Source organism: Saccopteryx leptura, unplaced genomic scaffold (genome assembly GCF_036850995.1).
Source record: "Saccopteryx leptura isolate mSacLep1 unplaced genomic scaffold, mSacLep1_pri_phased_curated manual_scaffold_21, whole genome shotgun sequence".
NCBI classification, from domain to species: Eukaryota; Metazoa; Chordata; class Mammalia; order Chiroptera; family Emballonuridae; genus Saccopteryx; species Saccopteryx leptura.
Window position 1 is genome coordinate 570813 of NW_027095703.1, and position 27761 is coordinate 598573.

Here is a 27761-nt window from a genome sequence, read left to right on the forward strand (position 1 = left end):
AACAACATTGATGGACCTTGATAACATTATATGAAATGAAATAAGTATTGAATAAATCAGAAATAACTAAAAACTATATGATTCCATGCATAGATTGGACATAAAAATGAGAGTCAAAAGTCATGGACAATAGTGTGGTGGTTATGGGGGGGGGTCAGGGAGGAGATGAAGGAGGTTGGGGAAGGGGAGAGACATAAAGAAAACCAATTAGAAGGTGACAGAAAACAAATGGACTTTGGGTGATAGGAATGCAGCAAAATCAAATGTCAAAATAACCTGGAGATGTTTTCTCTGAACATATGTACCCTGATTTATTAGTGTCACCCCATTAAAATTAATAGTAATAATAATAAAAATAGAGAAATGGTATAATGCTATTAATTAAAAAAATACATGGTCCAAGAAAGTAAATCTTTCTGAAATAAACTCCTTGAAAACAGGACCAGCAATGAACACCAGCACTCTTTCCACCAAATCTGAATAAATGAATGTTCTCTGCAAAAAAAATATTATAATTATAATACATATAATATATATTATATATAATTCATGGTTTTTTCTAAATTTACTTATTAACTTAATGAATTTAATAGTAGGTGTTACTGTCTCATAAGAACAAAATTTCCCCAAATTTAAGTTAATAAAAATCAAAGAACAGGCCCTGGTTGGTTGGCTCAGTGGTAGAGCGTCGGCCTGGTGTGCAGAAGTCCCGGGTTTGATTCCTAGCCAGGGCACACAGGAGAAGCGCCCATCTGCTTCTCCACCCCACCTCCTCTCCTTCCTCTCTGTCTCTCTCTTCCCCTCCCGCAGCCGAGGCTCCATTGGAGCAAAGATGGCCCGGGCGCTGGGGATGGCTCCTTGGCCTCTGCCGCGCTAGAGAGGCTCTAGTCGCAACAGAGTGACACCCTGGAGGGGCAGAGCTTCGCTCCCTGATGGGCAGAGCGTCGCCCCCTGGTGGGCGTGCCGGGTGGATCCCGGTCGGGCGCATGCGGGAGTCTGTCTGACTGTCTCTCCCCGTTTCCAGCTTCAGAAAAAAAAACACAAAAACAAAGAACAATAATTCAAGAAATTTAATCTAATTTATCAATAATGTCAAAAGGACACAGATTATGTGAGAAATTGTTTATAAAAACATATTTTGTAATTTTGATTAAATGAAGCTAATAAAATGAATTTTATTAAATACATAACAATTTATAAATAAAAAACACTTATATTCACATTAGAGTTTGTCTTAGTATTGGCTTTATAGTACTGGCAGCAAGAAATTCAACCTGTTCCTTACCGTTGTGGATAAAACACTCATTTCTACAATGTAGAGTAATATTAAAGTCTACCTTAACATCCTGTTTGCAGGCTTATTTTATAGGGTTATTGGGGTAGTTAGGGATAAGAAAGGATGTGGCTATGTGTTTTTTCTGGCATCCAAATAGTATTCATTAGGCTTTGGCATGTTTATCTTTGGATGTGAGGTTCTGTTCAGGGCTGTGAACTCCAATGCCTAATATCTGGGCTAAGGAAGCAATTTCAGCTGGCATCCCTATGGATAAAACACAGAGAGAGACAATTCTACAATAAAGAGTATAAGATTAATGTCCATAGTCTGCCCCCTAACAATTTCCTTACTGAAGTACCTAAATACTGGTAGCGGAGTAAACATTTTAAACTCCCAATAATTTCATCTAGGCTCCATCAGAACTTGAATCCTGTGCAGAGGAGTTGCGAGAACAAAATTTTGTGACAGAGGTGGCTTCTTTCAAGGACTTTTTGCTCTCTGTTTCAGTCATACCATCTTCCTGAGGTGCCCAACACTCATATTCTGCCTTTGCATCTTCGTGTGTGTGTGTGTGTGTGTGTGCGCGCGCGCGTGAGATAAGTATTGGTCACATACACACACAAGCTGAGAATTTACACCATAGCACTTAAATGGGTTGCCAGCCCTAACTTTCCCAAGTGTAATCTTTGCCTACCCATGACTTGGCTGCTTTCCCATACAATGTACTATTCTTAAGACTGACTTCCCACTGCAGAGAGCAATTATTAAACAAAAACATCAGAAAAGCAAATGACAAGTCTAAGAAAGTTTAATTATGCAAATGAGATGAAAACTCAATTATTGAGATTGAGTAACAAGTGGATTGATGAGGGTGAACAGAAGCATGTCAAACTGGATGAGAATGCTTCACACTGACCATTCAGTAGGGTGTATGGTCACCCAAGACTGCCAAAACACTGATAGCAGTGAGGCAAAGACAGGATCAGATTGTCCAGCAGTTGTGGGATCCTCTGCCCCTCTTGCTCCAGGACAACATCCAGCCAAGAAGTGTGGGAGGCACTGGATGGTTTGCCAGATGTCTTCCCAGTGCATCCTAAGCATGATCAATGGGATTCAAGTCTGGAGAACGTGAAGACCAGTCCTTGCATTTGATTCTAGGTTGTTGAAGAGATGTGCATGGTGGGGCCTTACATTATTGTCCATGAAAAAAAAAAGTTGTTTCTAACTGCTCCAGCAAAAGGTACCACTATAAGGTGCAGGACCTCATCTAAATATCTGACAGCAGTCAGTGATCCATTTCTGATGATGTGAAGGTCAGTATGACCACCAATGGTAATGCCAGCCCACAACATGATTTCTCTACCACTGAGGGAGTCCCTTTGTCCATGATATGGATTCTCTTATGTTCCTCATTCATGCCAGATCAGTACATGATGATTGTCAGGCAGCAGACTGAACCATGACTCATCAGAGAAGAGGATTGTTGACCACTTATCACAGTTCTAAAGACAATGCTTATCATCCCACCTTCGGCAGGTTCTACAGTGTTCAGTAGATAATAAAGTGCATACCATTGGTCACCGATCATGCAGTCCAACACAGTGGAGGCAATTTTGTGTGGCTTGGGTGCGTATCCTTTGTCTACTGGCAACAAGAACCTGTCCCCACAGCTCTGTTGCATTGCTGCTCCTGTTCCTTCTTGTCAATGAGGTCAATTAGTAGTCATCTCTTGCTATTGTAGATGGGTGACACTGCCCTCAATTTCTTCCTACTGTGCCAGTGATTTTTTTTCTTTGTATTTTTCTGAACGTAGAAGCAAGGAGGCAGTCAGACAGACTCCTGCATGAGCCCATCTGGGGTCCACCTAGCATGCCCATTAGGGGGATCTGCCCATCTGGGCCATTGCTTCATTGCCACAGGAGCCATTCTAGCACCTGAGGTGGAAGCCATGGAGCCATCCTCAGTGCCTGATCCAACGTTTCTCTAATGGAGCCTTGGCTGCAGGAGGGGAAGAGAGAGAGAGAAAAAAGAGGGGTGAGCATGGAGAAGCAGATGGGCACTTCACCTGTGTGCCCTGGTCAGGAATCAAACCCAGGACTTCCACACACCAGGCCAACATTCTACCCCTGAGCCAACCAGCCAGGGCCTGTGCCAGCCTCTTGAAAGTGATTCCACAGTCTGCTTATCACGATTTGGGATGTTCCAAGTGCTGTTGCCACCGTCGTCTGTATTTGAACAGCTTCAAGATGTGCTGTGGTTCTCTAGGTTTTGCATTCAGGCAAATCGTGTTGCAGGGGCATTGCAAGGACTAGAAAATTGTAAGATGTGCACTTTCAAGATCAGGGAATGTGAAGATATTCCAGTACTTTCAGCCTTTTGTATAGTACACTGTCAACAATGAAATAAAAGTTAGTTTTGCATTTTATTTGCATAATTGAAAAACATTCTTTGACTTGTTTGCTTTTCTAATGTTCTTGTTTAATAAAATATTAAATACTTGTTCTTTGTATTTTTTCTAAAATTAGAAGCAGGGAGGAAGAGAGGCAGATTCCCACATGTACACTACCAGGATCCACCCAGCAAACCTACCAGGGGGTGATGCTCTGCCCATCTGGGGCACTGCTCTGTTGCAACAAGAGCCATTCTAGCACCTGAGGCAGAGGCTGTGGAGCTGTCCTCAGCGCCTAGCCAACTTTGCTCCATTAAAGACTTGGCTGCAGGAGCAGAAGAGAAATAGAAAGGAGATGAAGAAGGGTGGAGAAGCAGATGGGTGATTAACCTGTGGGCCTTACTGGGAATCGATACTCCACCACTGAGCCAAGCAGACAGGGTCAAATGCTTCTTTTTTTATTTGCTTCATATTCACTTTGAAATATTCCCTAATTTTTGTGAGCAGTGTAGTAAAGAGGGTTTTTGGACCAGATACAAATAACAAAACTAAGCTAAACTAAAAATAAAAGCTGCAACAAGATCACAATAAAAAACAAGGATAATCTGACAAAAATAACAAAAGGAGAGAGGATAAAGATGTGCAGTAGCAAAGAAGAGTAAAGTGCAGAAGCACTCATAAGATAATGGACTGGTAAATGTGAAAATTTTTCTCTTAGTACCCTAATAGTAACAACCCATGAAAATGCCACTACTTAAACATGTATCTTAAAAAAATAATAGAGGAAAGAAGTATAAAGTACCACCAAAGAAAAACAACTGCCAGAAAAAAAAATAAGAAACAGATACCAGAAAGCAATATATAAAATGGCTATAAAAAATTCTCAGGTGACAATAATTAACTTAAATGTAATTGCCTTAAATTCACCAATAAAGCAAAACAAAATAACAAACTGGATCAAAAAGCAAAACAGTACCATATGCTGCCTTCAAGAGACACATCTAAGCTGCAGTGACAAAATAAACTCAGTGGAAATTTGAAAAACAATTTGCCAGGCAAATAATATCTAAAGAAAAGCAGATATAGCCTAACTCATATCTGTCAATGCTAACTTCAATACAGAAAGGCAATCAGTGACAATGATAGTCACTTTATAATGATAAAGGAGACATTTTACTAAAACACAACACTTCTTGATATATTTGCATCAAACCAGGGAGCACCAAAATATATAAAACATTATTAACAAATCTAAAAGTGGAAACAGACAAAAACACCATTACACATGGAGATCTCAACATACCATTGACAATTCTGGATCAATCATCCAAACAGAAAATCAATAATAAGATGTTGGCATTAACACAATAGACCAAATGGACATTATATGCTTCTACAGGACACTTTATGCTAGAACATCAAAGTATATATTTTTCACCAGTGCACATGGAACTTTCTCAAGAACAGACCATATGTTAGGCCACAAAACTAACAACAAATTCAGGAACAGTGAAATGATACCAAGCATATTCTCTAAAAAAAAGTGTTTAAAATTAAAATTCAACTGCAAATATGAAATAAAGAAACCCACAAAAATTAAAGTAAACAACATACTACTAATAAATAACTGGGTCAAAGAAGAAATAAAAGCAGACATAAAAAATATCTACAGAAAAAATATGACTACATGACATATCAAAATTTTGGGGATGCAGCAAAAAGAGTAATAAGAGGAAAGCTTATATCAAGAAACAACTATCAAAAACCTCTTAAATGAAAGTCCAGGAACAGATGACTATACTAGTGAATTCTATCAAACATACATAGAAGTCTTGCTCATATCCTTCTCAAATTATACCAAAAATTTGAAGCAGCAATACTTCCAAACACATTTTATGAGGACACATTAACTCTCATACCAAAACCTGTCAAAGACAATACAAAAAAATAAAATTAAAGACCACTATCTTTAATGAATACAAATGCAAGAACCATAAACAAAATTTAGCAAACTAAATACAACACAATAAAAAAATGGGTATAGAAGAAAAATATGTTAACGTTAATAAAGGCCAATGAAAACCCATCAATTAATATCACACTAAATGGTGAAAAACTGAACACTTTTTCTTTAAAATCAGGAAGAAGACAAGAATGCCCACTCTCTCCACTTTTAATCAACATAGTGCTGGAAGTTTTAGCAAAAGCAATCAGACAAGAGAAAGAATTAAAAGGCATTCAGATTGGAAAATATTTAGAAAAGGTTTTACTTTTTGAAGATGACATAATCCTGTATACAGAAAACCCCTAAGACTTTAAAGAAAGATATTAAAAACAATAAACCAATGCAGTAAATTTTCATGATAAAAACCAATATAAAAACTTTTATTGCTTTCCTATATGCCATTGATGAAACTTTGAAAAATGAACTTGAAAAAATAATGTCATATACAGTAGCAACAGAAAAGATAAAATACCTAGGAATAAACTTAACAAAGAATGTGAAATATTTATATAAGGAAAACTACAATGAATTATTAAATTAAACTTAAAAAGACACAATGAAATGAAAAAAAATCCAATGTTTTTGGATTGAAAAACTTAACAGTTATAATGGCCATATTATCCAAAAGCAATATATAAATTTAATGCAATTCCCATAAAAATTCCAATGTCATTTTTTTAAAGAAATGGAACAAAAAATCACAGGTTTGTATGGAGCCATAAAGTATCCCAAACAGCCAAAGCTAACCTGAGAAAAGTAACAAAGCTGGAGACGTTACAATACCTAACTTCAATTTATACTACAAAGCCATGATAATCAAAACAACATCATATTACAAAAAGAGACACACAGACAAATAGAACAGAATTTAGAACCCAGAAATAAAACCACATACACATGGACAAACGATCATTGACAAGTTGAAAACAAATGGAGAAAAGGAATCCTCTTCAATAAATTCTGCTGGAAAAACTGAAAAACCAAATGAAAAAAAATGAAATGACTACAGTTTTTCCCCCGGCACTAAAATTACTACAAAATGGAACAAAGATCTAAATATAAGACCTGAAACAATAATTTACATAGAAAAAAAACATAGGTACTAAACTCATGAACCTTGACCATAGAGACCAATTTATGAATTTGACCCCAAAGCAAGGAAAGTAAAGGCATAATTAAATGAATGGGACTATATCAAACTGAAAAGCTTCTGCAAGGAAAAAGAAACTGACAACAAAACAAATAGGCAGCCAACTAAATGGAAGATATTTGCAAACAACAGCTTTAATAAGGGCTTAATGACCAAAATATTTATATATAAAGATGCATAAAATCTCAGCAACAAATAAACAATTAATTTAAAAAATTAGGATAGGGCCCAGGCCAGTTGGCTCAGTGGTAGAGCATTGGCCAGGGGTGTGGAAGTCCCGGCTTTGATTCCCAGCCAGGGCACACAGGAGAAGTGCCCTCCCCCTTCTCCTTTCTCTTTATCTCTCTCTTCGTCTTCTGCAGCCAAGGCTTAATTGGAGCAAAGTTGGCCCAGGTGCTGAGGATGGTTTCATGGCCTTTGTCTCAGGTGCTAGAATGGCTCTGGTTGCAGCAGAACAATACCCCAGATGGGCTGAGCATCGTCCCCTGGAGGGCATGTGGGTGGATCCTGGTCCAGCACATGCTGGAGTATGTCTGTCTGCCTCTCTCTGCTCCTCACTTAGGAAAAAAATATAGAAAAAAAATTGGGCTAGGACATACACAAACACTTCTCCCAAGAAGAAATAGAAATGGCCAACAGATATATAAAAAAAATGCTCACCTTCACTAACTGTTCTAGAAATGCAAATAAAAGCTACAATGGAATACCCTCTTACACCTGTTAGATGAGCTATTATCAACAAGACAGGTACAAATGTTGGAGAGGCTGTGGAGAAAAAACCACCCTCATTCACTGCTGGTGAGCATGCAAATTAGTACAACCATCATGGAAGAAAGTATGGTGATTTCTTAAAAAATTAAGAGCAGAACTGCCATATGACCCAGCAATCCCTATACTCATATATATCCTCAAAACTCTTTAACATATTGGTATGGAAAGACACATGCACTTCCTTGTTCATCACAACATTATTCACAGTGGCCAAGACATGGAAACAACCAAAGTGTCTCCTGATTGAAGACTGGATAAAGAAGAAGTCCTATGCATAAACAATGGCATACTACTCAGCCATAATAAGGGATGACATACTGACATTTTTTATAACATGCATGGACCTTGAAAACATTGTACTGAGTGAAATAAGTAAATCAGAAAAAAACTTAGAATTGTATGATTTCACATATAGGTAGGATATAAAACTGAGACTTATGGACATAGATAAATATGAAGTGGTTACCAGAGGGAAGAGAATATTGGGGAGGGGGAAGTGGTGGAGCAAAGATTGTAAAGAGGGACAAACATAAGGTGATGGAAAATGGTTTGACTTTGAGTGATGGGTATAAATATAATTAACAGTTCAAATGCTATAGAAATGTTCACCTGAAACCTATGTATTCTTACTGATCAGTGTCACCCTGTTAAAGTTAATTTTCTAAATAAAATTTTAAAATAAAATAAAAAAGTCACTCTGGGTCTATCTACTCTTCAGAGCCCACCATGAATCTGTTTTATCTTCAGCTTCCCTTTTCAGAAGGGCTCTTTAAAGGCATGCCTGGAAGACCAGTTGTGGTTTCTTTGTTGTTATAATTGTTAAATTTGTTGAAATTTCAAAAAGAGAGATCGGGAGTATCTCTCATTCCACCATTATTTTTACATCATCTCCCTGTATTAGATTTTGAAACAGAGACAAATAAAGGTGAGAAAAGAAGCCCCTTTTTCTTCATTAAATATTTATTATTATTATTAGTAGTAGTAGTAATTATTTGGGTTTCCTTAAAATTCCTTATAAATTATAGAATAGAATTTAAAGTTCTGTTGTAAATGATGTTGGGATTTGGATAAGAGTGTCAATTAAAACTGTACAACTGAGTGATGCCAATAAGGTAGAGAAATTAGAAGCCTCAAACCCTCATTGCCTCATGGAGACACAGACTTTACAATAATATGCAGACTACACTGCCTTTTTAATAACTCCAAGAACAAGTTAAAAGTTTGCACAAACCCAGGGAAGTGCAAAGCCTAGAAATGTTGCAATGAAACAGATAAAGATATTTGTTACAATTCCAAGATGGCTACAGTCATCCTCTTGGACACAAGCAGGATTTTCAACTAAATTATAGAGCAACAAACATGAGTAACAAACTGAAGGATAGCTGAACTGATATATAACCAGAGATTTGCAGAAGACACAGAGACTAGTTATAAAGGTTGGAGACATGGAAAGGGCTGGCCCCATGCTTTAGTGAAGCAGCTGAAAAGCCAGAGAAATGTCAAAGTGGCAGTGCCTTCCCAAGGAGCATGCAGTCTCACCAAAAGCAGAGATTCTTGGCCCAGGTCAGTGCCAATCAGAAGGGAAGGCCACAAACCATCTAATGGTAACAGTCAGAGAGGGATTCAATCTGCCTTGGTCATCCAGATGTCACCTATCCAAGGGTGAGCACTCCCAGTGTTACAGTACGAGCATAAGGAATGTACTCCTTATTTCTGATTGCTTATTTGGTCTTGCCACACAAGACTTTCTGCCATGCTCTCATGCTCAATGTTGTAAAGGAAATTCAGGCTGCAACTAGCAGTGAGGTTTGGGAGACTCCCTCACATGGGAGGCTTGTGGTGGAGATAAAACTGTGTGAAAAAACGCTTTAAAAAGCCCTTCAGGCCCTGGCCGGTTGGCTCAGCGGTAGAGCATCGGCCTGGCGTGAGGGGTACCTGGGTTCGATTCCCAGCCAGGGCACATAGGAGAAGCGCCCATTTGCTTCTCCACCCCGCCCCCCTCCTTCCTCTCTGTCTCTCTCTTCCCCTTCCGCAGCCGAGGCTCCATTGGAGCAAAGATGGCCTGGGCACTGGGGATGGCTCCATGGCCTCTGCCCTAGGCGCTAGAGTGGCTCTGGTTGCGGCAGAGCAACGCCCCGGAGGGGCAGAGCATTGCCCCCTGGTGGGCAGAGCGTCGCCCCTGGTGGGCATGCCAGGTGGATCCCGGTCGGGCGCATGCAGGAGTCTGTCTGACTGTCTCTCCCTGTTTCCAGCTTCAGAAAAATACAAAAAAAAAATGCCCTTCAGTAGATGACTGGATGACGAAGATGTGGCACATATATACTATGGAATACTACTCAGCTATAAGAAATGACATCGGATCATTTACAACAAAATGGTTGGATTTTGATAACATTATACGGAGTGAAATAAGTAAATCAGAAAAAACTAAGAACTGCATGATTCCATATATAAGTGGGACATAAAAACAAGACTAAGAAGACATGGACAAGAGTGTGGTGCTTATGGGGGGTGGGGTGGTGGTGGGGAGTAGCGGAAGGGAGAAGGGATGGGGGAGGGGCACAAAGAAAACTAGATAGAAGGTGACAAAGGACAATCTGACTTTGGGTGATGGGTATGCAACTTAATTGTACTATTACTCCTATCTGGTGGGTAGCTTGGTCCATTGATGCAACTGAGTTTCCTATTCTTAGGCAAAAAAGAGTGCAGCACGGAATTGGGACCTTCTGTGGGTTTGGATAAAGGGCCTCTCTCCTTTATCTCAGTGCACAGCCAGCACTTTTCCAAAAAACTGTTGGGATACCTGACTCACCAGTGTAGCTCAGTTCATCAGGCACAAGTAGACCAGAGGAGAGCACAGTTCTGGGACTCTGCAGGATTGGAAAGAGGGCTGTTCTTTTCCATGTTGAATGCACAGCTGGAGCCTGTCTCCTTTCCTCTACCTGTTTAGATGCTTGGCGCAACAGAGTTTGCTGTGCTCAGATCAGAGTATAAAACAGAGGTCTGATTTTCTGTAGCTTCTTTGGAAAGAGAGCTCATTTCTCCCACTTGGTGCACAGCAGACGACCCTCCCCCAACTTGGTGGATAGCTATGCCTGGCTTGGGTGGCTATATTTGCCACATGGAGGGAGATCAGAACGAGGCACAGAGAGAGTATACTGTTAATTTGAAAAGAGGGCTTCTCCCCAAACCCTCATCAACTGCATGAAAGGTTGCTTCTTTTTAGATCTGCCTCCAACTCTGGGTTGGAGGGAGCCTATGCTTATAATAAATTGACCTGTCCAATGCACACCTAGGCTGAGTAGATGCAGTCATAAAAATTGAACAACATGATAGCTTCAGACAGATACACAATTGGCAGTTACATTCGATATCTGACTTTGGTACCTGAACTTCACCCAAGTGGACCACAACCAACACACTAGTGGAAGGCTTACAACCAAACCAGTAATCAAACAAACTAGCTACACAGTTGACACTCCCAAAAATGTAAAACAATACCCACTTCCTAGATGAACTGAAAAAAAAAATGCAAGGAATACAGACCTTATTTTAAAAAAACAAAACAATGGCTGAAAACTTTCCCAACATAGTAAAAAAGTTATGTAAGTTCAGGAAACACAGAGAGTCACAATAAAATGAACCCAAAGAGGCCTACACTAAGACACGTTAAAGACAAAGAGAAAAATCTTAAAAGCCACAAGGGAAAAACCATTATTTACCTACAATAAAGCTACTATGAGGCTGTCATCAGTTCTCAAAGGAAACACTTTTGCTTTGAAAGGCTGGCAAGAAATATTAAAAGTGAGAAAAGCAAGGACCTACATACAACCAAGCCCACTCTATCCAGCAAAGCTATCAATTAAAATTGAAGTAAATATAAATAGCATCCCAGACAAAAACAAACAAAACAAAACAAATAAAAAATACCAATCAGTATTTTAAGAAACATTAAAGTTTCTACTGTAAAAAGAGAAAACCAAAATAGAAACACAGAGAAAAAGATTATAGGTTTAAAGAATAAAATAACAAATACATACATATCAATACTAATCTTAAATTTAAATTTAAATTAAATTTTCTAATTAAAAAAACACCAGGTAGCTGAATGGAAAGAAAACATGACCCATATATATGCTGTCTATATGAGACCCTACTCAGAATAAAAGATACACAGATTGAAAGTGAAGAAATTAAAATTAAATATTTTATGCAAATAAATTATTTTAAAAAGCTATGGTAGCAATACTTATATCTAACAAAATACTCTTTAAAACAAACAAAAAGGATCATCTATATAAATAAAAATGTAAATGTTTATTTTTCAGAATCTTAAATCTCTAAAAGTTCTTCATCAATTGCTTTGAAATTTTGACACAACGTTGCATTCAAATATACTATCTTTTTATATACATGTTATATAGATATAGATGTCATACCTGTGACAGGTAAAAACATGTTTTTGAAAAACAGTGCCATCTTTTGGACGTAAAAGCAACACACACTATACTAAATATTTTACAATTCCATTTTAATGTTTCTGATTTACGATCCATTTATGTGCAGCCAGACTTGAGGATGTATGGTTGCGACCATGGTGATTGCGTTCTGCAGCTTCAGATCTGCTTCTTTCTCAACAGAATGAACACGACAGGCTGAGAGTGGCTGAAAGACATCAACAAAAAACAGCAGATCAGCATCAAACATGATTTTATGCTCAGCAATCACACGATTACAATGGCCTTGCATTCCGGTATAACCCAGCTGATGATTATAATTTGAGGTGGCATGTTCTCATTGGCACTATGACTAAAGTGTATCCTTATTGTAAGGCTCTGAAATTTAATGGAGAAACGAAAGAAATGTGTTGCGCCATGGAAAAATAAAACTGCCTCAACTTGGAGAACTGCCAGAGCCATTAAAAACTTTGCTTGCTGGACATACTGCTGAATCAAAGCATTTCCTATCTAACATCAGGAAATAGAACTCATGCTTCCAAACAACATCGTTTGGCACAGAAATCTAACAGCTCAATTCATGCCAACTTCAAAGTGAAAGGACAAATTTATCATAAAGCCAGCTCAGATGGTACATTCCCAGATGGTCAACATAAATTCCTACAAATGTATTTCATCGGTGATGGCAATGATATACTGAATGCACACTGTGGAATTTCTATCAGCATAAAAAGGTCCATTGTTTCCCAATTGCAAGAGCTTCTTCACGAAAAAAAACAATTTAGTGAGTTTGTTCAAAATAGCGATTGACATATCATCTGATACACACAAGATTGTTCTTCATGCAGACAAAAGGACTGCTGGAGAATGTGTGTAAAGATTCAATGCTCCAACTATAGACAAAGTGGCAATTGTTACAGTCGGAGATCAATTCCAACCTAGAGGTATTGTTCATCAGAGAAATAATCAATTGACAAGAGTTGCAGAAACTCATCTATGCTACGATGCCCTGCAATATACAATCATTTTTTTGGATGGTGCCGATGGATATCACTTCAACATTAAGATGATAAATCCAGTCAGTGGTGAAGAAACAAATATGAAATGCAGTGCAATGAATTATTATTCATATCGATTAATGATTCAAGAGAATGAAGACAATCACATTTTGAAATGCCGTCAATTGTTTCACCAATACATCGTAGATATGTATGCAAAAATCGAAACAGAACATTTGATATTCATCCATTTGAATCAGACCAAGCTTTGCTCTGAAGCAGGGGTCGTCAAACTTTTTATAAAAAACACCCACTTTTGCAGTGCTGGTCAACCTGGTCCCTACAGTGCAACCAAACAGCGCCGCGATTGGCCCATCATGAAAGCTGAAATGCCCACTAGTGGGCGGTAGGAACCAGGTCTACCAGCACTGCAAAAGTGGGCAGTTTTTATAAAAAGTTTGACGACCCCTGCAAGAATACGCTCATTTGCGAGATGCAGTTAGTCTACAACTAACGTTGGAAGACTAACAATTTTGCCATCTTCACATACACGCAGTCCACGTCATATGCATGAGTATGCTCAAGAAGCAATTGTGCATGTTCGTCACTATGGGCATGCAGACCTATTCATTACATTCACATGCAATCCAGCTTGGGACGATATACAACAGCTTTTACTTCCTGGGCAATCGCCGGTGGATAGGCATGACATCACAGCACGTGTTTTCAGAAGCTGAAATCGCTGATGGATTTCATGGTAAAACGAAGTGTTTGGGTCTGTGCACTATAAAAAATTAACGAGCAATGTCATAGAAGCAACAATCTTGACAGGACCTTTCAAAAATGAAGATGTCCTCATTCCTCACATTCCTACAATTCCAACGGATATGCTATTTCAATTTAAGAGATTTCAATTCCCAATTCAATTGGTGTTTACAATCACCATCAACAAAGCTCAGGGCCAATCTTTAGAATTGTGCACTTTAGATCTACACATGGATTGCTTCTCACATGGACAATTATATGTTGAGTATTCTAGACTCGGCAAACCAATCAATCTCTATATTTGCACAGACAAGGAACAACAAAAAATACTGTATACCCACAAGCATTGTGAAATTAAACAAATTAGAAATGGGTGCTTTCTCTTTTCTTTCTTTTTCATTTAACCAGACTGAGCCACAGCAATGCATGGCAGGGTACAGCTAGTTACATAATAATAAAGAAAACAGTCCAACAGGAGGATATACCAATTATCAATATTTATCAATATAGGATCATCTAAACCTAGAAATCTGATCTTTAGGGACATGAAGGGAAATATCAACAGCAATACAGTTATAATAGGGTTATATAACACCCAATTGAGTTAATTGATCATCCACAAGAAAATCAACAAGAAACAGCAGTGTTAAATAATGCTCTAGGTCACCTGGATTTGATATCTTCAGAGTCTTTCACATCAAAGCAGCAGTATATATATTCTTTTTAAGTGTATATGGCTCATTTTCTAAGATAGACCATATTTTAGTATGTAAAATAAGTCTAAATAGCATGTTATTAAACTATTAATGGGTTACCAATATCAAGAAAGAAATAAAAAATTTTCTTAAAATAAATAAAAATGTACATATAACAATGAAAAATCTATGGACACAGCAAAAGCATTCCTGAGAAGGGAGTTAATAGCATTACTTCTAGCCATACTTCAAGAAGCAAGGAAAATCTCACCTAAATAATTTAAATCTACTTATAAAATCCAAAAAAAAGAACAAACAGAATCAAAAGCAAAGAAATACTAACAATCAGAGGAGAAACAAATGACACATAGTTTTAAAAATATACACAAGAGCTGTTTATATGAAAAGATAAGATTGACAAGCCTTTCACCAGACTCATCAAGAAAAAAAAGAGAAGACTCAGATAAATAAAATTAGAAATGGAATAGAAGTAACAATTGATCCCACAGATACACAAAGGAATGGGAACAAATACTATGAAAAATTCTATGCCAACCAATTAGACAACCTGAAGAAAATGGATAAATTCCTAGACACATACAATCTTCCAAAATTGGATCTGAAAGAATCAAAATACATGAACTGATCAATTACAACAATGAAATGAAACCTTCATGAAAAAATCTTAGCAAACAAAATTCCTGGACCTGATGGCTTCACCAGTAAATTTTACCAAACATGCAAAGACCTAAAATTCATTTTTTAAATAAATTTTTATTTTAATGGGGTGACGTCAATAAATCAGGGTACATATATTTAAAGAAAACATGTCCAGGTTACCATGTCATTCAATTCTGTTGCATACCCATCACCCAAAGTCAGATTGTCCTCCATCATCTTCTATCTAGTTTTCTTTGTGCCCCTCCCCCACCCCCTCCCCCTCTCAAGTTATTTTTAAAATATATAGTGAGGGAAGACTTCCAACCTTATTTTACAAGGCAAAAATCAACCTAACTTTTTTTTTTTTTTTTTCATTTTTCTGAAGCTGGAAACAGGGAGAGACAGTCAGACAGACTCTCGCATGCGCCCGACCGGGATCCACCCGGCACGCCCACCAGGGGGCGATGCTCTGCCCATCCTGGGCGTCGCCATGTTGCGACCAGAGCCACTCTAGCGCCTGGGGCAGAGGCCAAGGAGCCATCCCCAGCGCCCGGGCCATCCTTGCTCCAATGGAGCCTCGGCTGCAGGAGGGGAAGAGAGAGACAGAGAGGAAAGCGCGGCGGAGGGGTGGAGAAGCAAATGGGCGCCTCTCCCGTGTGCCCTGGCTGGGAATCGAACCCGGGTCCTCCGCACGCTAGGCCGACGCTCTACCGCTGAGCCAACCAGCCAGGGCCAACCTAACTTTAAAACCAAATAAAGACAATAAAAGAAATAAAATAATAGAATAACATCCATCATGAACATAGATACTAAAATTCTCAACAAAATATTGGCAGAGCAGATCCAGTAATACATTAGAAAGATCATACATTAAGATCAATTGACATTTATCCCAGGGAAACAAGGCTGGTACATTATTTACAAGTCAATAAATATGATTCATCACATAAATAAAATGAAAGGTAAAAATCACATGAACTTATTAGATTCAGAAAAATCATTTGATAAAACCTAGCATGCACTTATGATCAAAACTCTCAGCAAAGTGGTCATATAGGTAGTAACATAACTCAACATAATAAAGGCCATACACGACAAACCAATAGCCAACATCATACTCAATGGGCAAAAAATAAAAATCTCTCCTTTTAAGATCAGGAACAAGATTGGAGTGTCCTCTTTCCCCACTCTTATTCAACATTAGTACTGGAAATCTTAGCCACAGCAATAGATAAGAAGAAATAAAAGGCATCTAAATTGGAAAAAGAAGTAAAACTGTCATTATTTGCTGTTGACATGTTATTGCACATAAAAATACTATACTCTCCAGCAAAACCTACCAGACTTGGTAAATGAATTTGGTAAAGTGGGAGGATATAAAATTAATATTCAGAAATCAGTGCATTTTTATATACAAATGATCTACTTTTAGAAAGAGAAACCAAAGAAACAATTCTATTAACTATTGCAAGAATAACAACAACATCAAATAAACTACTTAGGAATACATTTAACCAAGGAGGTAAAATACTAGTACTTGAAAAATTATAAGACATTGGAAAAAGAAATCAATAAAGATATGAACAAGTGGAAGCATATGCTGTGTTTATGGATAGGAAGAATTAACATAATGAAAATGTCCATACTACACAAAGCAATTTACAGATTCAATGCAATTCCCATTAAAATACCAAGGGCATACTTCACAGATCTAGGAAAAATATTTCAAAAATTTAATGGAAAAAAAACACACACCTGAATAGTCTGTCTCAGCAATCTTGAAAATGAAGAACAAAATGAGAGGTATCACATTTCTTGATATTAAGATATACTGCAAGTCTCTTATAATCAAAACAGCCTCAATAAAACAGTGGTGGCACAGTGGATAAAGTGTCTATCTGGAACGCTGAGGTCACCAGTTCAAAACCCTGCACTTGTCTGGTCAAGGCACATAAGGGAGTTGAGGCTTCCTGCTTCTCCCCCCTCATCTCTAAAATGAATAAATTAAATTAAAAAATTTACATATCCACAAAAATAGCCTGGTAGTAGTAAGAACAGTCATACCAATCAATAGGACAGAACAGAGAAACCAGAAATAAATTTACATCCTTATGGTGGGTTAATAATTGGCAAAGAAGGCAAGAATATACAGTGAAGTAAAGATAGTCTCTTTTAATGAATGGTATAGAAATAATTGAACAAGTAAATGCCAAAACAATAATAAAATAGACCACCAACTTACATCAGACACAAGAATAAACTCAAAATAAATAGAAGACTTAACTGTAACTTCTGAAACCATAAAAATCCTAGAAGAAAACATAGGCAGTAGACTCTCAGACATCTCATGAAGAAATAATTTTGCTGATACATCTCCTCAGGCAAAATATACAAATGTGACTGTATCAAACTAAAAATAGACAAATGAGACTGTATCAAACTAATTTTTTTGCATAGCAAAAAAACCATTAAAAAAGTAGAAAGACAACCCACTTAGTGGGAGAACATAGTCACTGAGAGATCTGATAAGGAGATTATAACAAACATTTATAAAGAAAGTAAGAAATTCATCATCCGAAAGGTAAAAATTTAATTAAAAAGGGGGCAAAGTGCCGGGGTCCAAGGGGGGGGGGAGCCAGGGGTCCCACAGGAAGAGATGGCGTCGGCGCGAATCGAGTGAGAGAGCCGAATTCTTTTCTTTCTCTATTCTCTGGTTAGCATTTACTGCCAGGCATCTCTGCCAATGGCTGGTCTAACTTTACTCTTTATGCACACACTCTAAGTTACAATCACATGGTATTTTGAATACATCATTGTTTTAGTTTCACTATGGTTACATATTTCCAGATAACAGTTAATTCATATCTATAAGCTACAAGTCAGGTGGTAAGTTATTCAAAGTACAGTTATACAATAACTTGAATAGTAATAACAATATCGGTACAAACTTCTAAAAGATTAGTACTAATTAATAACTCTATTTTACTGTTGTTGTGAGTCAAGGGCGCAGAAAGAGATAGCAGATGAAATCATCAAGGACCAGCAAAGGACCACCGCGTGCTCAGGCAAATAGCCTTGAGTTCATGTAGTGTCCTAATTCTTTTTTCATAAGACTACAAAAGGCTTGCTATTTAAGAAACTAACATAGAGTAACTTTTACTTAAAGATACATAGAGTGCACCTGCAAGATAGCTAGTAGCAACATAATATCAGAAGGCATTAATTGCTATTGCTGCTATGAATCCCACCACTTTCCTCTCCTTATTCTTGGAAGATACAAATATCTCATGAGAATGTTTTACTGAGAAAAGCCAAGCAACTGCCTTCAGTGACAAAACAAGGCTTTTAACAAAACATTCTTTACTTGCCAGCTGCACTCCTATCCAAGGCCATGCAACAGGCCACTCTACTACACCTTACCTAAGATTCTAATGTCTAGTTAAACTTTATTCATTTACTATATTCATACACTAGTTAAGTTCTAACTTTATTCTTTCTAACATGATTAATAAGAAGATATTCTCCTACAAACTTAACCCTTTATGAGGGATATCATGGCCAGCCTCTTATGTTTATGAGCCCAGTTCAAAGGGCTTACAGGCTTTTCTGTGGAACTTACACCTTCTGTCTCATTTCCAAAGAAATTACTACAAATCTACAGGGAAAGCACGGTACTATTATCCCTGTGCCATAAATAATAGCACACACCCAGAAAAGGGGGGAATATAAGGCCAGATTAATTCAAAAGATTAAAGGGGGAAGTGTCATTGTGCCTTTCCTTTGCGGTGACTTTGTCAACCCGCAGCTGTTGGTCTTCACTGCGGTGACTCTATCACCAGCAGCCATCGATCTTCTTTTGCTGTGACTTTGTCAATCAGCAGTTGTGGATCTTCTCCTGCTGTGACCTAGTTAGCCAGCATTAGTGGATTGGCTCCCGACAGCAAAGGACCTGAAAATACATTTCTCCAAAGAGAACATACAGATGATTAATAAGGATATGAACAAATGCTCAGTCACTAACCCTTAGATAAATGTGTATTAGGTCTGCCTACATTGATGGGATCTCATGAGCTGGGCACACACATAGCCTATGGCAGGCTCCCAAACAGTGTGCATGTAGTCCGTAAAGATAGGAAATCCTGGGACAATACGGAGATAAGCAATCACTGGTGAAGATTAAAGCATCTGACTATTACAGTGTTGTCATGAGATTGACAAGGACTTTCTTGGATGCAAGGTTCTATGATCACAGCCACTCCATCTTCTTCCAGGCTCAACTCCCTAGACTAGTAGAAAGAACAGAGAATATCCAGCATTCAAGTACCCTTCAAGTGCTCCACCTCTTTGTTGATGGTGTGGGAGTTATCTCTGATCTAGTTGAGTGCAGTAGGTAGCTAGCCTGAACACTGCACCCAGGCAGAAGGACATTGAGACCTTTTTCTCCCTACTGTTTCAGGACAGAGCACAAACTCTATCTCTGTCTGAGGCAGAGCTGTAATGGGAAGCAGAACAAGAGTAACCCTAAATAACTTGCTTTTCAGACTGAAGAGTTTAGGGTTTTCCCACAAACCTCCTTCTTCCCATCAGAGGGAGGCCAAACAGTGTAAGAGCTGTAGTCTGTGTGACCACACTGAAGGCCAAAGAAGGGCAGGTGATAGCAGTCTATAAAAAGTTTCCCAGTAATCTTGAGATAAGTAACCACTGAGCTGAGTTGAGGGGGGAAAGAGAAAAGGATTCCTATTAAAGCTTTTCTCTATTTAAGTGACTTATGTTTTATTAAGGCACTCTGGAACTTTTATTTACAAACTAAATAAATGTTAGTTTTCTTAAAATGGGTACATAACTTTTATCTTGTAAACTAAGCCTGAGTTATCTGATTTCAGGCATCCTCCAAACATCTCAGCATTAAGAACACAACTGTGGAGAAACAATAACTAGAGGTATCCAGATTTGCAAGGAAAAAACTAATTCCACTTGAAAAATATACTGGTCACAAAAATTAGGGGTTGTTTTATTGATTCATATTCATTTTGATATATCCCCTAATTTTTGTGAGCAATATACTAAAGTACAGGAATATATACATAATAAATTAATTCACAAAGCTGTAGTCAACAATATTAAGACACAAAATCTATGTGTATTTGTATATATTAGAAGTGAATACTGTATTCCAAAAATGAAATTAAGAAAACATTCTATTTGCAATAGCATAAAAAAAGAATAAAATAGTAATACATTTAACAAAAAAGTGCCAGCAAAATGTTGTTGAAAGATATAAAAAAAATAAAGGTACGACATCTGTTTTGCTTTGCTTTTCCAGAAATGCACAAACTGATCCTTTGTACATTTTCATGTGGAATTAAAATGAAATCATATCAATGTTGAAAATATCTCAGGGTTGGAGGACATACACTTCTGGTAGACATACAGATAAATGGAATAAAATTTAGAATTCAAAAATAAACATTCAGAGATTTGCAGCAAGAGTTCTAAAATCATTAAATGGGAAAAACAATCTTTTACATAAATTGTTCAGGGATAACTGGTTATAAAATAAAAGAATGAAGCTATACCCTATCATACATTATATAAAAATTCAAAGTAGTTCTAAATTATAAAGGTAAGAATAAAAACAATAAAAATTTTTTTGAGTTTTTTTAAGATTTTATTTATTTTTAAGATTTATTATTATAGGGGGGGAGAGAGAGAGAGAGAGAAGAGGGAGGATCAAGAAGCATCAACTCCCATATGTGCCTTGACCAGACAAGCCTAGGGTTTTGAACCGGCAACCTCAGCATTTCCAGGTTGATGCTTTACCCACTGCGCCACCACAGGTCAGGCCAAAAACAATAAAGTCTTTAGAAAAAAAAATAACCATAAATTAAGCCAGTATTGGGCAATGATTTCTAAAATATGACATCAAAAGTGCACATGCAAAATTAAATTAATTGCATTTTATGAACATGAAAAACTTTTGTGGGGCAAAAGAAACCAGGAAGAAAGTAAAAAAGAACTCACAGAATGGGAGAAGGTATTTGCAAATCATATCTGATATAAGTTTTGTATTCAGAATTTATTAAGTACTTATGTCTCAATAAAAAAACAGTCCATATTTAAAAAGGGCAGAAGATTTGAATAGACATACCCTCAAAAACTATATACAAATAACTAATAAACATACAAAAAGATAGAAAATATCATTAGGCATCATGAAAATATACATTAAAAGTATAATACGCCACTTACACCCACTACACTAGCTGTAATCAAAAGAATGTAGAGTAAAATAGTATTGGTGAGGATGTGGAGAAATTGGAATCCTTTTATGTTGCTAGTGGGCATACAAAGTTACATAGTGCTATATAAAATTCCTGTAAGTTCCTCAGTTAAAAAGAATTATCATGTGATCCCAACAATTTCACTCTTAGGTATATACTCAAATATTTTTGGAAATAATGTTTTTGGTTGCACTTTTTACAGAAGCAAAATATGAAAACAATCCAACTGTTCAACAGATCAAAAGATAAGGAGAGCCCTGGCCGGTTGGCTCAGTGGTGGAGTGTCGGCCTGGCGTGCAGAAGTCCCGGGTTCGATTCCCGGCCAGGGCACACAGGAGAAGCGCCCATCTGCTTCTCCACCGTCCCCCTCTCCTTCCTCTCTGTCTCTCTCTTCCCCTTCCGCAGCGAGGCTCCACTGGAGCAAAGATGGCCCGGGCGCTGGGGATGGCTCCTTGGCCTCTGCCCCCTGGTGGGCAGAGCGTCCCCCCTGGTGGGCATGCCGGGTGGATCCCGTTGGGGTGCATGCGGGAGTCTGTCTGTCTCTCTCCGTTTCTAGCTTCGGAAAAATACAAAAAAAAAAAATGATAAGGAGAATGTAGGAAATCCAATAAATGGAGTTATTTGGAGCCATAAAAAGAAATGAAGAATTGAATGCTGGTACAATCTTGAAATCATTGTAGTAAGTGAAAAAAAAAAAAAAAAAACACATATAAGGTCACATAGCATGTAAATTCATAAAGAGTGAAGGAGATAGATAACTGCCAATCACTGGGATGAAAAGGAATGTGAAGTAAGTATTTTGAGAGGAGGATGATGAAAATGTTTTGAAATTATGTAGTAATGATGGTTTCTTAAAACTACAGTAATAATTACTTAAATATACAAATCTAAGTGGTGATTTTCCCTCTTCTTTCTTTAAATTTATTTGTGTGATATTGGTTAATCAAATTATGTGGGTTGTAAGGGTATACATCTATGATACAGTATTGCATTATGTGTTTATGACATAAAGTCATGTCCTCTATCACCATCTATTTGACTCCCGTTACTCTTTATCCCCACTGCCCTTCCTTCTGGTAACCAAACTTACTGTGGTCTGTGTGAGGCTTTTTTTGGTTTTGTGTTTATTCTTTTGTTGCTTTTAAATGCCACATGAGTAAAATTCAGTTTTTGACTTTTATTTTCTGATTTCTACTATTCACAAAAATTAGGGGATATTTCAAAATGAATATGAAGTGATACAAAATGAAGCATTTGATATTATTTTATTAAACAATATCAGAAAAGCAAAGGATAAGTCAAACAAAGTTATTTGATTATGCAAATGAGATGCAAAACCAACTTTTATTTCATTGGTGAAAATGCACTATACAAAAGGCTGAAAGTACTGGAGTGTCTGCACGTTCCCTAATCCCCTAATTTTTGTGAGCAGTGTATTTCACACAGTATGATTTTCTCAAGTTGTATACAAATTGTCACAAATGGCAGTATTTCATTTATTCTTGTGTCTGGCTAGTATTCCATAATGTATGTACCACATCTTTTTTATCCAATCATCAATCAGAGAACACTTTGGTTATGTCTAGGTCTAGGCCACCTCAAATAATCAGAGGGATGCATAAATCTTTGCAAATGAATATTTTCAGATTTTTCAGGTTGATGCCAGACGAGGGGTTGCTGGTCATATAACATTATTAATTTTTTGTGGAGCCTCTATACTGTTTTCCATAGGGGTTGTACCAGTTTACATTTCCAACAGTAGTGGATGAGGGTTCCTTTTTCTCCACAACCTCACCAATACTTGTTATTCCTGGCTTGTTAATGATAACCATTATTACAGGTATGCTTTCTAATTAGTTTTGTATCCATTTCTCTAGCTGGTAGAAAAGTTGAGCATGTTTTCATATATCTGCTTTTGTGTATCTTTTTGGGAGAAGTATATGTTTTGTCCTCTGCCCATTTTCAAATTACTTTTCTTTCTTTTTTTTTTTTTTTTTTTTATAGTGTGTGGTGCTGAGTGTATGAGTTCATTATTTATTTTGGATAGTCCCCTTGTAGCTTCTCTTTTCAAATATTTTGTCCCATTTAGTTGTTTGCATTGTTTCGTTGATTGTTTCTTTTGCTGCACAGAACTTTTAATTCACATAGTACCACTTATTTATTTTTGCTTTTATTTCTCTTGCGTTTGTTGTCAAGTTTATAAAATTCTCTGTTGGACCAAGATTTATAGTTTTAGTATCTATGTTTTCTTGCATATAATATATTGTCTCAGGTCTTATAGTTAGGGCTTTAATCTGTTTCAAGTTAATTTTTGTTTATGGGGCAAATAGTATTCTAGTTTTATTCTTTTGCTTGTGCCTTTCCAATTTTACCAAATCAGATGGTGCATTTTACGGAATGTATTATTTAGGAAAAAATGGGAGGGGCCATAATTTTTGGAACTCGACTGGATTAAATGTAAATAAATATTTTTCAGAACTCTATCTGTAACAATAACATAACAAATTTTGTAACCAAGTTTATTACAAACCTAAGAAAAAGATAGATGGTGGAGATAGTAAGACTGTAAGAAATAAGCCTTAAGCAGTTGCGGAGCACTATGCTTGAATGACGGAGAGGTAGCTCAGCCGCATAGATCTCATCTGCAGCCTTCCACTGTAATTCCAGACGCGCAAATAATATAGTAAATTCTGGTGGAGTGACAGGGCTCTGGGCAGGTGTTGTAGATTGATACTCAAATTCTAAAATCCAATACCAATTTTTGCGAAGTGCATTTATCCTAAATAATTTCTGGCTGAGTCCAACCCCAACAGATACACAACCTTCTGATTATTGCCACGTGACCCTGCTGCGTTGTCTTTCCAAACACTAAAATACTTGTATGCTACCTTTAACTACTGGTACACACCCTCCTTAAAAACTACAAGTCCCAGAAGGCTGCACGCGAAATAGTATACTGCCTCTTTTTCAGAACGCCGAATCGTACTCTAAATCCGATTCTGGATTTGGAGTCATCCTCGCGCAGTTTACTAGAACTGGAAGTCCTTTCGACAATATTTACCGCTGTAGGCGCAGACTCGTCAACTTCCGGTTTGCCCTTTGGCGAAGAACTCCAGCAGAGCCTCCATTTCCCCCAATTCCTCTCTCTGAGCCCCTTCCAGTGCCAACCTTCTCCGGTCACGTGGAAAGTTTCTCTGCACTCATTGGCCGTTGGAATTCGGAAGATAGTAGCTCTGCCAGCCCCAGGGCTGCTTTCGTCACGTCATCGCGACTCAGATAAATGACGGAGAGTGGCTATGAGGCGGAGGTTCTGAGACTCCTAAACTGGGAAGGGTCGAACAACTACGGAGCCAGTTGCAGGTCAGTTCAGATTGCCCCTGGGCGTCGCGGTTGTAGAGCCAACCGGAATGCCTGTAACTAACCTTAGTAGCGGGACAGACTCTCGCCTTTTTTTCTCTCCAGGGTGAGGGCAACGAAAACAGGTGTGTGAGAGACTGGATCTGAATAAATGGATTGGAGCGGCCTGTTCAGATTTTGAAGCTCTCAGCTGAATAATGAGAAACTCAGAGTGCAGTCAGTACTGAGGGGTACAGGGAACGAAGCGGGGGCTTGCCAGCTCTGATACCACGTGCGTCCAGTGCTACTGGACCAGTGCAGGGCCGGTAATCGGGAGTCGAGGTTTCTGACCCACGCTATCCTGGTGCTTCCCTTGGTGGGCGCTTCTGTTGGCTGTCTGAATTGCACAGCGGTAAGCGTCCAGGTTTGGACTAGCGTACAGTAATATGTTCAGAAGGGTGAGCGCAGGCAGCGAACGCGAGGTTGTTGCGTAGTTAAATAATGGCGCTGGACGTGGGGCTGCTCCCCCGTCTGTTGGTTGGTTTATTTTGGTCTTTTTCTCTCCGCCACAGGGAGAATTGTTAGGGCACCGATTTGGCGCTGGTAGTCATTTGTTTCCCGGAATTTCGGCTCTTGGAATCCACATAGGGAGTGATCTCGAAGAACGTCAGTCCCAAAAAATTGGTTAGCATCACCATCTTTGTAATAACTTGTCTTTCTAGTTCACCTTTTTATTTGTTTATTCTTTTGAGGCCTTCCTGTCTCCCGTATTCTTTTCCTTTGGGGTGTGCTTGAACTTACCTCCACCTGGCCTTTGATGCTTCAGTCTGAGGAACACTCTGGAACGTTCTGCTTGTCTTTACCTACAGTTAGTTCTGTTTGTTCTAGAATAACTGCTTACATTTCTGAAAAGGTCGCGCACGACTGGGCCCTTGGAATCCGGCTTTGGAGTGGCAAATTACAGGGAAAGGGCCTTTTATTTGAAAGTTCACTCCTCTATAAAATTGTAAAATAATACTTTTCTCACATTTAATAGACTCCAAAAGGTCTAGCTTACAACTGAGCAAAGTGTCAGGAATTAGGTTTGCGGGGCCTGTAAGATATTATCATGTGCCTCAGAGTGAAGATGTTATTACACAGCTGCCTCCTCCTCCACCCAAATGAAAAAAAGTTGTGGATGTAATATACTATAGGCAGCGATTTTCAACCTTTTTCATCTCATGGTAGATAAACTAATTACTAAGATTCTGCAGCACACCCCAAAATATATATTTCCTGATGTAACAAAAATGTGTATAATTTTGATTCATTCTTGTCCAGACTTTTGTAGCATTGTCTGTCATTTCTTTATTTGACAATCTAAGGAAAAAGAGTCTATGCCCTTGTATTGCATGCTGTAAAAGTTCTGTAGCACATCTAGGGAATACAAACCTAGGGAATACAAATTGTCAGTTTGGGTGAGGGTTATTTTGTAGGTTCTTTCCCAAGGGACAGCTCTGATTTAAGGAGAAGGAAAAGCAAAACAAAACACTGCGATTTAGGACATACATAAATTCCTATCTATACTGATTGATATGAGACTAGAAAGTTGTTGAATTAGCAGCACAGTTTAATCAATTGGCATTTTAATCTCTTCTGCTTAATAGCTGAATGAGTAAAATCTACTTGAGTTTCTGTTGTCTCATTTTATATACTCACCTTTACTTTTATGTTTCCTATCTTCTCATGCTTTTTTGGACATCTTTCTATTTTTGGTTTCATCATGCATTTAACATATCATAGCATGAGATTGGAATACTTGCCTTTTACTCTGAATTTTCACTGAAAACAATTGAATGATATCTAAAAATCTCTTTCAGGTTAGGTATTTTATGGTGATAAACTAATTTTGAAAATTTCTTTTGGATTACTAACTTGAAAAGATATTTAATTCTAAGCTAACCTCTGTTCTTTTTTAGGAAGCAGAAAATTTGTAAATTGTTTATACATTTGCATAAAAACACTGTATAATTTTTGTTTATTTTAAAAATATTGAGGAAATTAGAGAAAAAGTTATTCATCATTCTTAGTCAAGGAGATGGGCTATATTGGGTTCTATTATTTTAGACCAGTTTTTTTCATTTTTGTTTCTATATTTTGAGTTGTTAGGTGTGGATGAATTTATAGTTATGTATTTTTCATGCACTGTTCACTTTATCAGTGTTTAATGCCTCTGTCTCATAATAGTTTTTACTTTTGGCTTTAGGAACTTTGTCAATTTTAGGATTTGTACTCTACCTTTATATTGCTTAAAATTTTATGGAGTAACCTACCATTTTGGATTGTCTAATTGTGTTCTTATATCTAAAGTGATTCTCCTGTAGCTAACATGGCTGGATTATGTTTTTTAAAAATTTGTCATTCTTTACTTTTGGTTTGTGGAGTTTATTCCATTTACATGTGAAGGAATTATTGCAAAAGGATTTACTTCTGCCACTTAGCTTTTTTTTTTTTCTATTTATCTGTAATTATTTATTTTTATGTATTTTTCTGAAGTGAGAGGCAGGAGGCAGAGTGACAGACTCTGGCATGTGCCTGACCAGGATCCTCCCAGCAAGCCCACTAGGGGGTGATGCTCTGCCCATCTAGGGTGTTGCTCCCTTGCAACTGGAACCATTCTAGTTCCTGAGGCGGAGGCCATGGAGCCATTCTCAGTGCCTGTGCCAGCTTTGCTCCCATGGAGCTTTGCCTGCAGGAGTGGAAGAGAGAGATAAAAAAGAGGTGGGGAAGGGTGGAGAAGCAGATGGGCACTTCTGTGTGCCCTGGCCAGAAATCAAACCCTGGACTTCCACACGCCAGGCTGATGCTCTACTGCTGAGCCAACCAGCCAGGGCCCAAGATATTTTAATTTTCTAAATAAACATTATACAGTGTAGTGTTAACATATATAAAATTGTCTGGGTAATTAGGACAGATGAAAAATATTTGATTTTTTTTTT

The 27761-nt window shown here is 37.8% G+C and overlaps 1 protein-coding gene across 1 annotated transcript in view; it reads left to right on the forward strand.

Moving 5' to 3' along the window:
• Positions 1-24719: 24719 nt before the first annotated feature.
• The window catches only part of LOC136386918 (gamma-taxilin-like), a 70549-nt gene continuing 67507 nt past the window's right edge, over positions 24720-27761 (forward strand). The window contains 1 exon segment of the mRNA XM_066358037.1: positions 24720-24807. The gene's annotated coding sequence lies outside the window, so the exon portion shown is untranslated.